This window comes from Diadema setosum, chromosome 20, assembly GCF_964275005.1.
Source record: "Diadema setosum chromosome 20, eeDiaSeto1, whole genome shotgun sequence".
NCBI lineage: Eukaryota > Metazoa > Echinodermata > Echinoidea > Diadematoida > Diadematidae > Diadema > Diadema setosum.
Genome location: NC_092704.1, coordinates 12,279,378 through 12,294,370, shown reverse-complemented (window position 1 = coordinate 12,294,370; position 14,993 = coordinate 12,279,378). Strand labels below are relative to the sequence as shown.

The window sequence follows — 14,993 nt, the reverse complement described above, 5'->3', positions numbered from 1 at the left end:
AATGTTTTTCTTGAGTTATTGCACATAACGTTGCAAAAAGAAAGAAATATTTCAATACATCGAAGATAAACTTTAATTTCAAGTAAGTTTTTTGACGTGATCCCGACATCGTATTAAAAAACGGAGGGCACATTACGATAGCCCAAAGTCTCAGCTACAACATATTAAAATCTTAGAGAAATTCACCGAAGCATAAGTGAGCTAGTGCTCGAAAAAGATAGTCATGTCAATTTTCACTTCCAGAAAAACTGCTCTCCCATAGAGATAAAACGTAAACTGATCAAATTTTAGAAGGATACTTTCAATCCATTTTTACGAGGTGATGACGTCATCCAATCAAAAGTTTGTAAAATAAATATGAAAGAACATTAAATAAGCTACAACATACTGAAAGTTAGGTGAAAATCTTCAAAGGATAAGTGAGATACGCTCGACTTAACTTGAATTTTGATGATGTCATTTTGAAAATTTACTTTTTTTACTTTACTAAGAAATTTGATATCTTTTAATCATTTTTTCAGTATCGCCAACCCATGAAATGATATGTACAACTCATCAGCTTTCAAAATATGTAAAGAAAATGGGGGGTCACCGTCCATCCTGACGAGTAAAATCGGATTTAAATTTGGCGGTTTTTTGGCATTGTTGCACTGTATATCGCCATTGACGCGCGCGCGGAATTTCAACTTTGACGGGCCCGTATGACGTCATATTGAGTCGAATTGACTTGAAACTTGGTAGAAACATTCTTTGACATTTCAGACATCCGATACGTGTGAAAAAACGGGAAATTTCTATTGCATATGAGCTGTGCGTGCGTATATGCGCGCGCGCGTACGCGTCCGTCGATTTTTTCTGAAATACTCCAAATGACCTGAAACGTGTGCAAAACAATTTTGAGCTCGATTGGAGCATGTTAAAATTTCAACGCGCGCGTACGCGCTCGTTTACTATGAACGTGACTAAATTTTATGAAATATATCAATAGAGCTTGACTTGAACTATATGATATGTAAATTTCATTGATAAAATCCATTCCATTAATGAGATACGAATGTGAACGTGTTTTCAGATAATGACGTCATAGTGACGTCATGGTTGACTGATCACAGTGATACATTAGATCTGTCTTCCTTATGACGTGATACATATATGGTATCAGTTTAGAAGTGATAGGTGAATTACTTTTTGAGTTAACCTCTGCACAACATTTGAGGAGAAAGAAATAAAGAAGAAGAAAGAATCCGTACAGATACAATAGGTGATCCGAGAGGATACTCGGATCACCTAAATATTGGCAAGGGTGAGGCTCGAACCAGGGACCTTAGGATTACGAGTCGGATGCGCTATGCAATGACCTATTTCATGCTCCATAGGCCCTGTGTATTAAGCAGAATGACGCTGCATCGAAGCCACGTGCCATTTTCAACCAAGTTTTTCGACGTGATGCCGGCCTCGTATGAAAAAATGGAGGGCACACCTACGATAGCCCAAAGTCTCAGCTACAACATACTAAAATTTGGGAAAAATTCACCGAAGCATATGTGAGCCAATGCTCGAAAAAGATAGTCATGTCAATTTTCACTGCCAGAAAAACTGCTCTCCCATAGAGATAACACGTAAACTGGTCAAATTTGACAAGATTACTTTTAATCCATTTTTACGAGGTGATGCCGCCATCCAATCAAAATGTTGTAATTACATTAATGAAAGAACATTCAATAAGCTACAACATACTGAAATCTGAGTGAAAATTGGCAGAGGATAAGTGAGATACGCCCAAGTAAACTTGAAAATTGATGACGTCATTTTGAAAATTTACTTTTTTTACTTTATTAAGAAATTTGATATCTTTTAATCACTTTTTCAGTATCGCCAACCCATAAACTGACATGTACAACTCATCAGCTTTCAGAATATGTAAAGAAAATGGGGGGTCACCGTCCATCCTGACGAGTAAAATCGGATTTAAAATTGGCGGTTTTTGGGCATTGTTGTACTGTATATCGCCATTGACGCGCGCGCGGAATTTCAACTTTGACAGTCCCGTATGACGTCATATTGAGTCGGATTGACTTGAAACTTGCTAGAAATGTTCCTTGACTTTTCAGACATCCGATAAATGTAAAAAATCGGGAAATTTCTGTTGCATATGAGCTGTACGTGCGTATATGTGCGCGCGCGTACGCGTCCGTCCAATTTTTTCAATTTTTCAAAAAATGCTGCAAATGGTCTGAAACGTGTGCAAAAAAAATTTGAGCTCGATTTGAGCATACAAATATTTCAACGCGCGCGTACGCGCACGTTTTAAGAGAAAATATGAATTTTGAGAATATGAGTAGAATGCGCATAACTTGAAATATATGTGACGTAAATTTCATTGAAAAACTCTATTCCATTAGTGAGATATGATTGAGAATGTGTTTTCATATAATGACGTCACAGTGACGTCACGGTCGACTGATCACTATTATACATTAGATCTGTCGTCTTTGGGACATGATACATATATGGTATAATTTTGAAATTGATAGGAAGAGGACTTTCTGAGCTAACCTCTACACAAATTTTGTCCAGAAATAAAGAAGAAGAAGAAGAAGAAGAAGAAGAAGAAGAACCAACAAAGAATCCGTACAGATACAGAAGGTGATCCGAGAGGATTCTCGGATCACCTAATTAAAAGCTTTAGTAATTCATTTCTTGTGACTCTGTGGCTATCAAGGAATACATTCCACTGGTGGATTTCAGTTGAGTGCATTATGTTCTCTTAAAAGATTTGTGTGTTATCAAATTCATTCTGGAAGGGAAGGTAGTGTGTTTTTGCTCCCTGGACATGAATGCACTAATTATCAGAAGTGGTTGTTGTTGTTGTTGTTTTTGTTGTTTTTGTCTTGCCTGCGTAGCAGAAGGAAGACATAGGTGTTACTTTTCAGTCGTTGTTTTCATCGTCGTCCGTGGTCAACTCATTAAAGGTCAAAGGTCCATAAACTTATGTTGAAATGTACTCAACTCACAAACTGCCGTATGCAGGTGAGATGTTGCTTGACATTTGCCTTTTTATTTTTTTTAGTCAAAATATGCCATGATACCACATGCTAAAATGGACACTTCTATTTGACTATACTGCATGCTTTTGTTGTGACATGCTGTTGTACTGTGGCTAAGACTTGATTTTGCAATGCAATGATGCTGCATTTGCTGGATTTCTACTGCTTGACAGAGTTATTGCACATTTTCCTTATTTTAAATGCAGTTGTGATTTTCTCCATTTTTTCTACTTTGCTTGTCATACTCTTTGCTACTGTATTCGTTTTAGCTAATGTAACAATAGATACATGCTGCTCACACTATTGCTATCTCATGTTAATGGTAATGTTTTTAGATTACGAACATAATCACGTTATATCATCACTCTTGTTTGTACAAATTAGTTTGTCATGTATTTGTGCAGTAAGCTCATAGTAGTGTCCTCTAACAAAATTCTGTTTATACTTCATCTACCAACTTATATTTTATATTCAATTGAAGGTCTGTCATGTTTCTGTATTGTATGTTCTGATGATAGTAAGTCCCGAGTAATATTGTTGACGCACAATTTGTACTATGTATACAACTATGTATTAGTATCTACCGGCTACTGTTAATAAAGGTGTTCATAACAAGAAAAGAATTGTACAGTGTTTCATGTGTGAAGATGTGTGTGATGAATGAGCGCACATATTGTCATGTGGAGATTTTATTCTCATTTCGATTCACTAATATCCAGATTGCTAGATAAACAATAAGACAGTTTCAGTATTGCAAACTGGTAGTAAATCTTGATTTGTCAGAGGCATCATCTTGTTTAAAGATGAGATCAAGTAATACATATCTTGACCACTATAAGTGTTTGATGTGAATTGATTTTGAATGTAAAAAAAAAAATTGAGTTTGCTTTTGTGTTGTCTCTATCAATTTTCCATATTGTTAGCAGTTATAACGTACAAGAGATCAGTTAAAAAAAAATGAAGTAAATGGTGTGGCAACTGAATGCTCACCATAACTTGTAAGCATTATACAGGCTTTCAAGTGGCCCTACTTTTCCTACTTTTTCCTACTTTTTTACTGCTGTCCCTACTTTTCCTATTTTTTTGCTCAAAATCCTACTTTTTCCTACTTTTTCCTACTTTTTTGGTGAAAAATCCCGCCAAAAAAAAAAAAAAAAAAATGTGCAAGGCTACCCGGTACTTGAATAGTTTATATTCAGAAATGATGAGTAGACTCTAGTTGCAGATTCTTACTGGTGGGGAGAGCCTCTTCAGCATGAAAGGGGGATAACACAAACCAATCAACCACAAGACTGCTGCCAGCCTCAGTTTTTGCTCCTGTGCAGATGTGATTGATCCCACTTATATTGCAGCCTAGGACTTGGAGCAGCGCTCAACAAGCTCTCATCATCGCTCAAAATTACCAGGTAAGCTTGCCATGTACTTAAAAGTAGAATTTGACATGTGACTTCCAAAGAATACAACTGAGGGAAAAATGCTGCCTACAGCCAGTTTTAATGGATGTAGAGTTCAAGCATATCATGTCTAATGCATGTGCTGGAATGCAAATCCTCAGAAACCAGAAATTTCCTTTGCTAAAATATGGTTTACTACGTAAATCGTAAAGGTCATGTCAAAACAAGAAATGACACCTTCAGATCCCCTTTGCCTGAAATCCTTCAATAATATATGTTTTGATAATAATTAACAGAGATTGCAATATGAAAAACTTAATATAAAAGTACGTGTTTCACCACAGAAACTAGATCTGGTTGATGTGAGGATGAGTTATTCCCAAGAAAGCATGGATTGGTAGGGACCCATTTGTATGAAACTTGCATATTACTGAGGCTAAATCAAAAGCACTGCTCCCAAAGGTAAACTGGACCTTTAACATGAGACATATGACTTGTGATATCTATTTGTATCATGGGCAGAGGGTAGATATGACTACTAAAAACCTTAATTCATCTGAAGGTAAACAGCTGAGGAAAGTTAGTTGCTGAAAAATCAGATGAACAAAAAAGAAATGTTTAATTAACAGATCCCACAAATTGTTAACAAGGAGTGAGAACAACAGTAATTACTTTAGCCATCGTGAAAGATAAAGACTAATAGAGCAGAAACCTCTTTATGGACAATCTTAAAAGTTGATGGCGTGTATACATCTTGCAAGTATTGTTTAAGAGGTTGAATTGCATCATAGGTAAGACATATACATTACCTCGAAGAACTTAAAAGAAAGTAGGAAATGGAGGAACTTCACAGAAAACGAACACAAAAATAATAATTCAGTAACGTTTAAAGATTGATTGAAGTTTAAACCATGAGACTTTGAAGTTCACTTCCTGACGACACTTACAAACTATCAGGAATATGTAGAGAGAAAAACCATCTAGAGCATTTAGGAAAGATAATGAATGCATATTCCACAAATAAGAGCAAGTGTGTGGATGTTTTAAGTTGAACCGCCAAGAACAGTTTGTTAAGTTCGGAGGAAACAACTTGCAGAAAAAGTAGAAGCCATGATGTCTTTTTATTCCACAGATCTTGCAAATTTTAGTTAACGCTGAACATCTTTTTATTACCCAGCTAGTTTGAACAAGATGTGAGAAAATGGTAGAACAGAAATCTCGTAATGAAAGTAGTCAAAGTGTGATGAGTCACTTGAAGTGACATATCCAAAATATTGAACCGTCTGAAAGAGTCTTGGTAAAATGTGAGACAGGGAAACTTTTTAAAGAAGAAAAAAGTGAATGGATGGATGTGTATGCCAATTGTGTCAACATACAAAACTGTAAGTTGAAGGTGAAAACCAACAGAACAGTGGAGAGTATCAAAATTGAAAGGGCACAAATACACTGTATTTAAGGGGGGGGGGGGAATGGGAACTGCATGGTAAATATACAGATTTTCTAGAGTGTATTTGCTCTCAAACAACCAGAGAAATCAGAGAAGCTAGCAAGGACTAAAATGATAATGACAGTCACTGTTTATTTATTCTCCAGATCTTGCAAAGAGTAGTTTATAAGATTAACATGCTGAAATACTGAGCCAGCAAAATACCTGGAGAATGAAAAGCAGAATCTCAACCATGCAAAATTTCAAAGGCGGAAGGATGTAATATTCTCAAAATATATGAAGAAGTTTGATTTCAAGAATATTGAATGAACTTAAAAGTGCCTGGAATAATTGCAAAATGGAGAATCTTCTTGAAAAGGTCAAATAGCTGTATGTGTATTCAACAAAAAGGGTCATGATGAGCTGAAAAAACAGTTGAATGTAAAGAACTATTAACTATCTCCAGTAAATGTGGCAAATATTGCAAACAGTAGTAAGTCATTGGAAAGTACAGAATGATTATTTTCTACACCTCTTTCTAAATTAACAAATGTAAGTTGATTCAAGAATTGATGGAATCTAGCATCAACACCAAAGAAATGAAAACATATTTATTTGTTATCTACAGAAAATTATCAAAAAATAGAGTCATTTTTGCTCCCTATAAAGTCGGTAAGACTACAGATAGTGAGAAACAAAAAGCAGTATGTACATGTATGCTCCTCACATCTTGTAAAGTGGAGTCATTTTGGTTATATTGCAGTGTTATGTTACTCTACAACGTACATGCAAGAATACTACATTTCCCTGATGCTGAAATGTAAAGTATTTACTTTTTTTCTCTCTCTCTCTTTGGATATTTTGTGTTCTATTGGTTTAAGTGTTTTAAATTGAGCTTGCCTTGTGTTTCCATCTATATCATATGATTATGAAGATAATCTATATCACTTGAAATTCAGTTGTGGACACTGTGCCATAAACTCACAGTATCCGAGTGTGTAGATTTGTAGTGGGCCAGGATTTGCAAAATAAAGATGTCAATGCATTGGTAGATCTTTCACTTCGTAAGGCCTCACTGTCATGAGACAACCCATTCTACATGCATGTCTTGCTAGAAATGTAATATGATAACACATGCTCTCAGAGACTAATACTGAGTGCTACATATAAGTAGTTTAGATTATCCTGTTATTTTGAAATGTTTGAATACATGTTAAGTGCTTACATGTATTTGAAATTGAAAGTCTCTTGGAAAGATATAATTTCACTTCATAAGGCCTCACTGTCATGAGACAACCCATTCTTCATGCATGTCTTGCTAGAAATGTAATATGATAACACATGCTCTCAGAGACTAATACTGAGTGCTACATATAAGTAGTTTACATTATCCTGTTATTTTGAAATGTTTGAACACATGTTAAGTGCTTACATGTATTTGAAATTGAAAGTCTCTTGGAAAGTAAGTATATTTCTTATCTCATGGTCATTCAGCTGGAACTTGAAAGCATACTAAGTTGTTGTGAGCATCACTTAATAGCTTTGTCAAACATCCTTATATCCTTATATCCATTATATCCACACTTTTAAAGGAAACATATCTCCACAACTTCAAATGAATGTAGATAAAAGTGTCATCTTTTTTAAAATTGCTTTTGTCAAATATCCTTATTTCCAATCTTTTTTACATTTTGGAATGAAACACATATCTTCACAACTTCAAAACATTCAAATGAATGTAGATAAAAGATGCCATCTTTTAATTATGGAAGTGTAACATACCTTTGGCATAAATGTATAACTTACACATCATGGAATGTTTATGTCATATTTTGTGGGATGATATGTGACCGTCCATCACAAAACCAACAAAAAGTCGCATGCACTGATTTTGTATTAGGACTGAAAATAGATGATATGGGCCAATCCAGCAAGTCTTGAGTTTTTCATATTTTCTGAAAGGGCAAGTCTTCTTATATATTATAATAAAGTTTGGGATCATAAAGCGAAAAGGAAATTGTGTTTTTTAGCAGTTTTTTTTTTTTTCTGGAACATGCACTTTTTGGTAGAATAATGTGATTAGGTGTTTCTCATAGTCATCTTTTCATTTCTTAAAAACCCTGTCCATACTTTTAACTTTCAACTCCAATAACTTTAGAAAGGACGATGCTTCTGCTTTGAAAGTTGGCATTGATCACCTACAGAATGTGTTAATAAAGCATGCACAGCTTAATCTGATAATCTCTTCATTGTTGTAGCTCCAGTGGTTAACATTCTGTTATTTGTTCCATTCATTGCACAGCTAGCACGGCTTGATAAAGATTGAGCGCTTGAATAAATGCTATACTTCAGGAGCCCCTTTTCTCAGTTCACATTTTCCGGAGTGTGTGCTTTCATTCCAATATTAGGATCGGTTAGGAGAGTCCATTTGAATCGAGATATACATCATTTTCATATTTAAGTTTGTTCTTTCAGAATCTGCTCTTAATTAAAAATCCATGTTTGGCAACTTTTTGTTGGTGTTGCGATGCAGGATCACATATATGGTAGGGTGTTCATGTCAATCACAAAATTATGTCTTTTCTATGTATAAAGTATTGTAATAAGTGATCAAGATTCATACTGACTGTACGGTTGAACATGCATTTGTGCTTGTTACCTGACATTGTTCTAACGAACGTCTGCCTTTGTTGTATTTTTCAGGCTCTCCCAGGAGCAATAGTGAGGCTGAGGCAGCAGGCTTGTGAGTACAAATTAAGATTTACATGTAACATCAAGAGTTCTGGTGAGTATTGACGAAAACTACTCCAAAAAGCCTGCACATGTCCTCATTTATTCCTACTTTTTTTCTTTAATGCCCTACTTTTTTCCTCTCATGTCCTACTTTTTCCTACTTTTTGAAAGATTTTGTTCCTACTTTATTCCTACTTTTTTACGTTATCCTGCTTGAAAGCCTGCATTATACGTGTTTTTTTTAATTTAATTTAATTGTTGTTTAAGAAAAAAAAATGCCACCCCACTTTATCATTATTATTATTATTTCATTTGGACGATGCATAGGAATACCTAGGGTGTCACAACTATGCCCCTACTTTTTTTTTTCTTTTTCTTTTTTTACCACGGTAGTGGAACTAGAAGAAAGATGAACCCAAAAGTATGAGCGTGATAGGTCCTTATTTTCCCCGCTGAAGGCCTTTTGATTATTACTATTATTATTGTTTTTTTGCATGTTAGTTGATGTAACACGGAAGTGGCAACAAAAGAATAAAGTGTCCCCTTTTTGATTTTATTATGATTATTATTATTATTATATATGTATATATATATATTTTTTTTTTGGGGGGGGGGGGGGAGGGGAGCTTGGCACCGGCCATGTAAAATCCCGAAATTGGCGTAATTTGGCACCGGCCATGTAAAATCCCGAAATTGGCGTAATTTGGCACTATTTTACAAGGTTGATAGCAGCAAGAAATAAGAGATGCATAATTTTCTTTACAATGTAGACAAAATTCCAGTACACACTGGTACAAGTCACCTCACATGAGCACTTGAAAAATAAAGATCAATATTGCATAAAGTAAAAGTAATCGTTTGCTTCACTTAGCGATGTCGCTCATTTACATTCGCTTGCCAGAGCAATCTGTCAAATTCTTAGTGTAATTTGTTTGGCACTAAGTGGACTGTTATAAGATATGAAAAGTCATAGGTATATTCACCGTACATTCAAATCACAAACATGCTGAATTTTTCAGTTAGAAAACAGTAAATATTGTAATACGCAAAAACCCAACAAACGTGTGCATTCGAGTCTGCAGAAAAGTTCGTTGACCCATATTGAGCGCCTGTGTAAGCATACCCATATGAGACGGTGCTTGCGCTACGCGTTCACCTACTGTGCGCGGATGAAGCGACGTATCTAAGCGTATACGTCTGTTTACAACCAGACGCGCAATAGACTTGATTGCATGAACCGACGCAAACCTCCTCGCGCGCTGTAACGGGCAGAAAATCACTGTCCGAAATTTCAACCTGATTTTCCCCACGTCAATACTCACTGCATGCAGATAATCATGTTATAAATTTACAATGGTTAGAAAGAACAGGTCTTGGGCGTTCTTGTGGTGTAACGTTTGTCTAGATTAACAGTCGATAACTACGTGATTTCATCCGTTGAAAAAGTCCATATTTTCAAACGCGTTTTTCTCCGATTCACATTTGCGCACTTGCCGGTCGGAAACGTCGGTTCATGTTTTCACCGACGATATATATATATATATTTATTCAGTTCAGTTCACTTCAAATTTATTTCATATTTCCACTTTCTCGATGAATTTACAAAATGATTGGCAGTAAAACAACAAGTAAGAATACAAAAATATATACAAGCATGTCTTTTGATTGAAAAAAAAAAACAACATACTGAACACAAATGTATATGGCCATATCATGATATAAGGATGTCACAAGGAAATAACAGAAATATGATGGGGCCTACATAAAAGCTATAGGTTCCCAAATTCATAGGCGTGGAATCATAAGGAGAACGGACATGTTTATCTTGACCAACTAAAATTACACCAGTACAAAAATCAATACAAAGAATAAACTAATAGATCACATGAATACTGCTCAAACCAGAATGTACGGATCTCGCCACGTTTGAAAAAGAATGCTATATAATTTATGTTTATCATATCATTACCATTAAGTAACTTAGGCTGCGGATAAAGACAAAAGACTGGAGGCATTAAAAACGTTGCTCAAAGCCTGGTAGAGTGTATCCACCAAGTGATAACTGTTTTAATTTGCGTTTGAAGGTGAATAGGGATAAGGAAGAAGTAATATCTTGAGGGAGGTCATTCCAGTATCTGGGTCCAGTAAACAATATTGTTTTCTTTGCAAAAAATAGTGCGAGTACGGGAAAGGTGCCTCACTCTGGCGAGTGGGATAACAGTGAAGGGAACGATTTCTTCTGAACATGTGTATAAAAACAGGTGGTAATTCATTAGTTGTTAGCCTATGCATAAAAATTCCGACATTATAATGAAATAGGTCTGGAATTTTCAGAATTCTGGGGTTTTTTGGGGGGAAAAAACCCAATGAGTATGAGCAAAATATCCGTCGTGGTTTATTATTCTTACACAATAATAACAATTTGCTGAGGGTAGGTGGCAAATTACATAGAGGAGTCAGAAACACCGGAATAACAATTCTTTTTTTTTTTTAATTTCTGAGAGGAGTCGGAATCACCGTGGAAAAACATCCTTAGATATACAATAACAAATAGCTGAGAACAGGTAGCAAATTGATTTGAGCGGTCAAAAACACCGGAATATATATATATATATATTTTTTTTTTGTTTCTTTCTTTTTTGCATACACAAGGACGACATATTGCTGAGAGCTGATAACAAATTAGTGGGAGCGGTCGAGTTCACCGGCATATAAACGCATTTTTGCATTCGCGATAGGAAGTTCATTTACACTGTTTTGTAAATTTTTGTGAATTTCGCCTTTCGCCAGGAAAGACAGCACAGTGAGCGTGAATAGAGCAATGTAGAAAGGTAATACCGAGTACTGGTATTTACATAACGACTATGACAATACAGTTCTCTGTTCAAGTCTTAGCATACATGTGGTTATGCGAACGTTTGTTCCGACAAAAATTGTCGCCCCGGCACAAATTGTCGCCCCGGCAGCGAAATTATTTTTCCCACATAAGTTCCGGACCCCAAGTCTACATGATATGAATATTCATGACTTACGTCTTCGGAATAAGCGCGTGGAATTTGTTTGTTTGTTTGTTTGTTTTTTTTATTGCGGCGAGGAAAAGAGAAAATGAATAAGAGTATACGCATGAGTACAAGCAAAGATGCATACCATCAATCAGAGCTCATCTTGTCGCTCGTTATCAAACTAATTTTTAGTAAAGGGTAATTAAAATTGTATTGAGACACTATTGACATAAAAATACTTATTTTCAATTTAAAGATTTATTTAATTCGGGAGTGATTTTTACTAAGCTTTTAAAGCTTGTTAGGTTTAATCAGAATGGCACTGGCATTTTCGGTATCGACATTTCATATTAAGACATTGACGTTTTGGTGATGGTGGTGGTAGCAGTGATGATGTGCATGACATTGATATTAAAGGCATTGGTTAATATTGTGCTCATTTTAACCCATTCACGTATGGGCCTCCATGTAATCTGTAATTTCGTGCCTGTCTAGTAAGTTGGCAGTGAACTTGGGCGCTATCTTCCCTACGGCGAGATCTACGCGCGAAGAGCATTCATACGTGTCACTGAAAAACTGACTGTGTGCCAATCCCACTAGGCAGGAGGGTTGATGCGTGTACACTCATGCAAATGTACACTTAGTTACCTCAATACAGCACTAGTTTATGTGAATTTTATGAAAGGAAATAATAAACTGTGAATAAATTATGAAAAAAACATTATGCTTTTGGGTATTTTATTCATAAATCCTCTTCATTTCAACCCATTTGTAATCACATCTTACCCACTTGCAAATCGACGTGTCCATAACGTCCTCGAGCCCCCGAGATAGCTCTGGGACATTCCATTCAATGACGGGGTTTTTATTTTGCAACGTTATCAAATAACTCTCATGTAAGCAAGTTCTTGCTATGGCTAATCTATTTTATAATGTATCATAATCTATCTATGATTAGATAACCTGATTCAAATTTGCAGAGACAAAGAAAAGGATTTGTTTTACAATCGTGATACGTTCAACTACTCATTTACCCTGTGCTATCGCTCAAACTTCGATCGCGATGCGATGGCTTGTGTGTGGTACTATGGTACGTGTGGGGAAGCATTGGGCTGAAAAAACACGCAGCACGTGGCATGGTACAAACGAATCGGACGTAAGAAGTCGTACATTCAAGAGCTAAAGCAGACAAATAGCGAAATCAAAGTCCACTGAAAAGGTCTTGACACTGTAATGTATGTTCCAAAATCATGTTTGGCTTATTATAGTTTTGAGAGGATTTTCTACACTTTGAAGGTTTTCCTCGCACGAGATCAGGAATGAGATCGGTGAACTTGCTATTCATACGTGTACTGTATGTATAGAACATGTGACTGCATGCGGCAAGAACGCTAGGAATGCACCAGGTACGGTGTGCTGCAAATTCTTGGGGCGAAATTAGCCTTCATTGTTCAGCCCGTCTAGTATTTATATTTGTATAATAATTCTATTCTTCATAAAATCACGATAAAAATACTTCATATATTCATTATATATTTCAAAAGTGTAATATGAAATATTTCGGCTTTTTTTCCAGTCCAAGAAAAGAAAATATTTTGAATTAAAAAAGTAATAATAAATAATAGTTCTTGACTCAAGTCTAACTTCCATGCGCCTTCTTGCCGTTACCCCGCAGTTGCCCATGGATACGATGCATAAGTAATCAGCTGTTTACAGAGTTGTACCTACCCTACTGCTCCTGCTAGATTGTAATTGAGAGCGATTGTGATTTTATCGGTGGCGTTTAGTTTTATAACCCTATCCAATTAAAAAAAAACAAACATATTCAAACATCCAATGGTGTGACAGTTTTTGTCAGAATTCCCTATCAATATCACTTGTTGCCACAATAGTTTTCAGATTTCACTTGCTTCATTATCGAAGCTGTTGGACATTATTTTGAAAGAACTGCTTCATAAGAAATCACCTTTGACGTATGATTTATTTTCACAAACAAGAAATTCCATCGCTTACATATTTTTTTTTTATTAGTTTAATGTCATGATATTTCATGATGGTATGTGTTCTGTCTTTACATGGCAAGATGGGATTTTTTTTTTCATCTAGGGTCAAAGAAGAAAGTGACAGAAAGGAAACAAATAGGATAGGGAGGAAATGAAAAGGATAGAATGAAACACCTGCTCAGCAGGCTCTTTTTTATTGATTTAACACAATGTTGAACGCAGTACATCAGAATTTAAGTACAGTTCTAAATAATTTATTAGTTGAAAAATAAGCAAAGGAAATGGGATTTCATCGAGTTCTAAATGAAAACTTTTTAATTAACATCGCCATTTAGATCTAATATCTACTAGAACAGAATAGACCTGACGCAAACTTATTGTCAAGCTTTTGGTTGAGTTTCTTCAGAGACACGAATTTTGGTAGCACTAAACCCGAGTGAACAAGCAAAAGGAAAAAAAAATAAAATACAGGTCTTTAGACCACTCCTGTGCACGAGCGAGCACAGCCCCCATTTCAGTGTCACTCTCGTCATCGGCCTAGGCTACTCGCAGATCGTGTCGTACTCGCCATCGTCAACGTCATGGTCACACAAAATAAATTGCATCATCATAAGGGTTCGTACATCAACATCACCAGAATCATTATCATCATCATCACTATAATCTCAACCACAGCAAAACCCTGAATATCGCTCCCATCACTCCCACGCAGAATACCTAAGACACGATCGCCAAAAGAACAGTCATTTTCGCCGTAAGCGAAGGCGATTTGGTCTTTAGACGTAAGATTTTGGCCAACTTTTGAGATTGACATCCCACTTTTCTCTTCAAAATTCCACATTTTGTAGGTTGCATTTCGAAATGTTGTTGATATCAATCAGAAATTAGAAAATTTCCCCTACAACGTGATACCAAAATGTCAATTTGGTCCCTGAGGTAGGTCATTTTTGACCTTTTTCGGGCTGTAGCGCGAAATCACATTTGCCGAGAAGTTTCGGGTTTTGCCAGAGCGGGTCTCATACGGCAAATCAGCTCATACACATTTGGTGACGTCGCTCAAATCCGATGTTTCTTGTAGCGAACGGAGCTACGTGGTCATGGAAATTGGGTGTTTTTTCAATCTCAAAAACAGTTTGGGGGTAAAGTTACATCGTCTAAAAGATATCCAGTTTTTTTAACTAGCTTCTTAGCTTTCCGTAGATATCAAACTTGTCATATTTCGAGATTCTCTGTTAATTTCTGCTTTAAACTTCTCGATCTTTTGCCAGTCTGACCGCGCCTTTTTCTCGTTGCGTCCTACTACGGACCGCCACCAAGTTTTGTTACGGCCTTTTATGAGCTGTCACATTTTGCTGCAATCACCCCGTTTTGTTTTGTTTTGTTTTGGC

The 14,993-nt window shown here is 36.1% G+C and overlaps 1 pseudogene; it reads right to left on the bottom strand.

The window, feature by feature from the left end:
* Nucleotides 1-14,993, bottom strand: part of LOC140243423 (uncharacterized) — an 89,652-nt pseudogene that overhangs the window by 73,672 nt on the left and 987 nt on the right.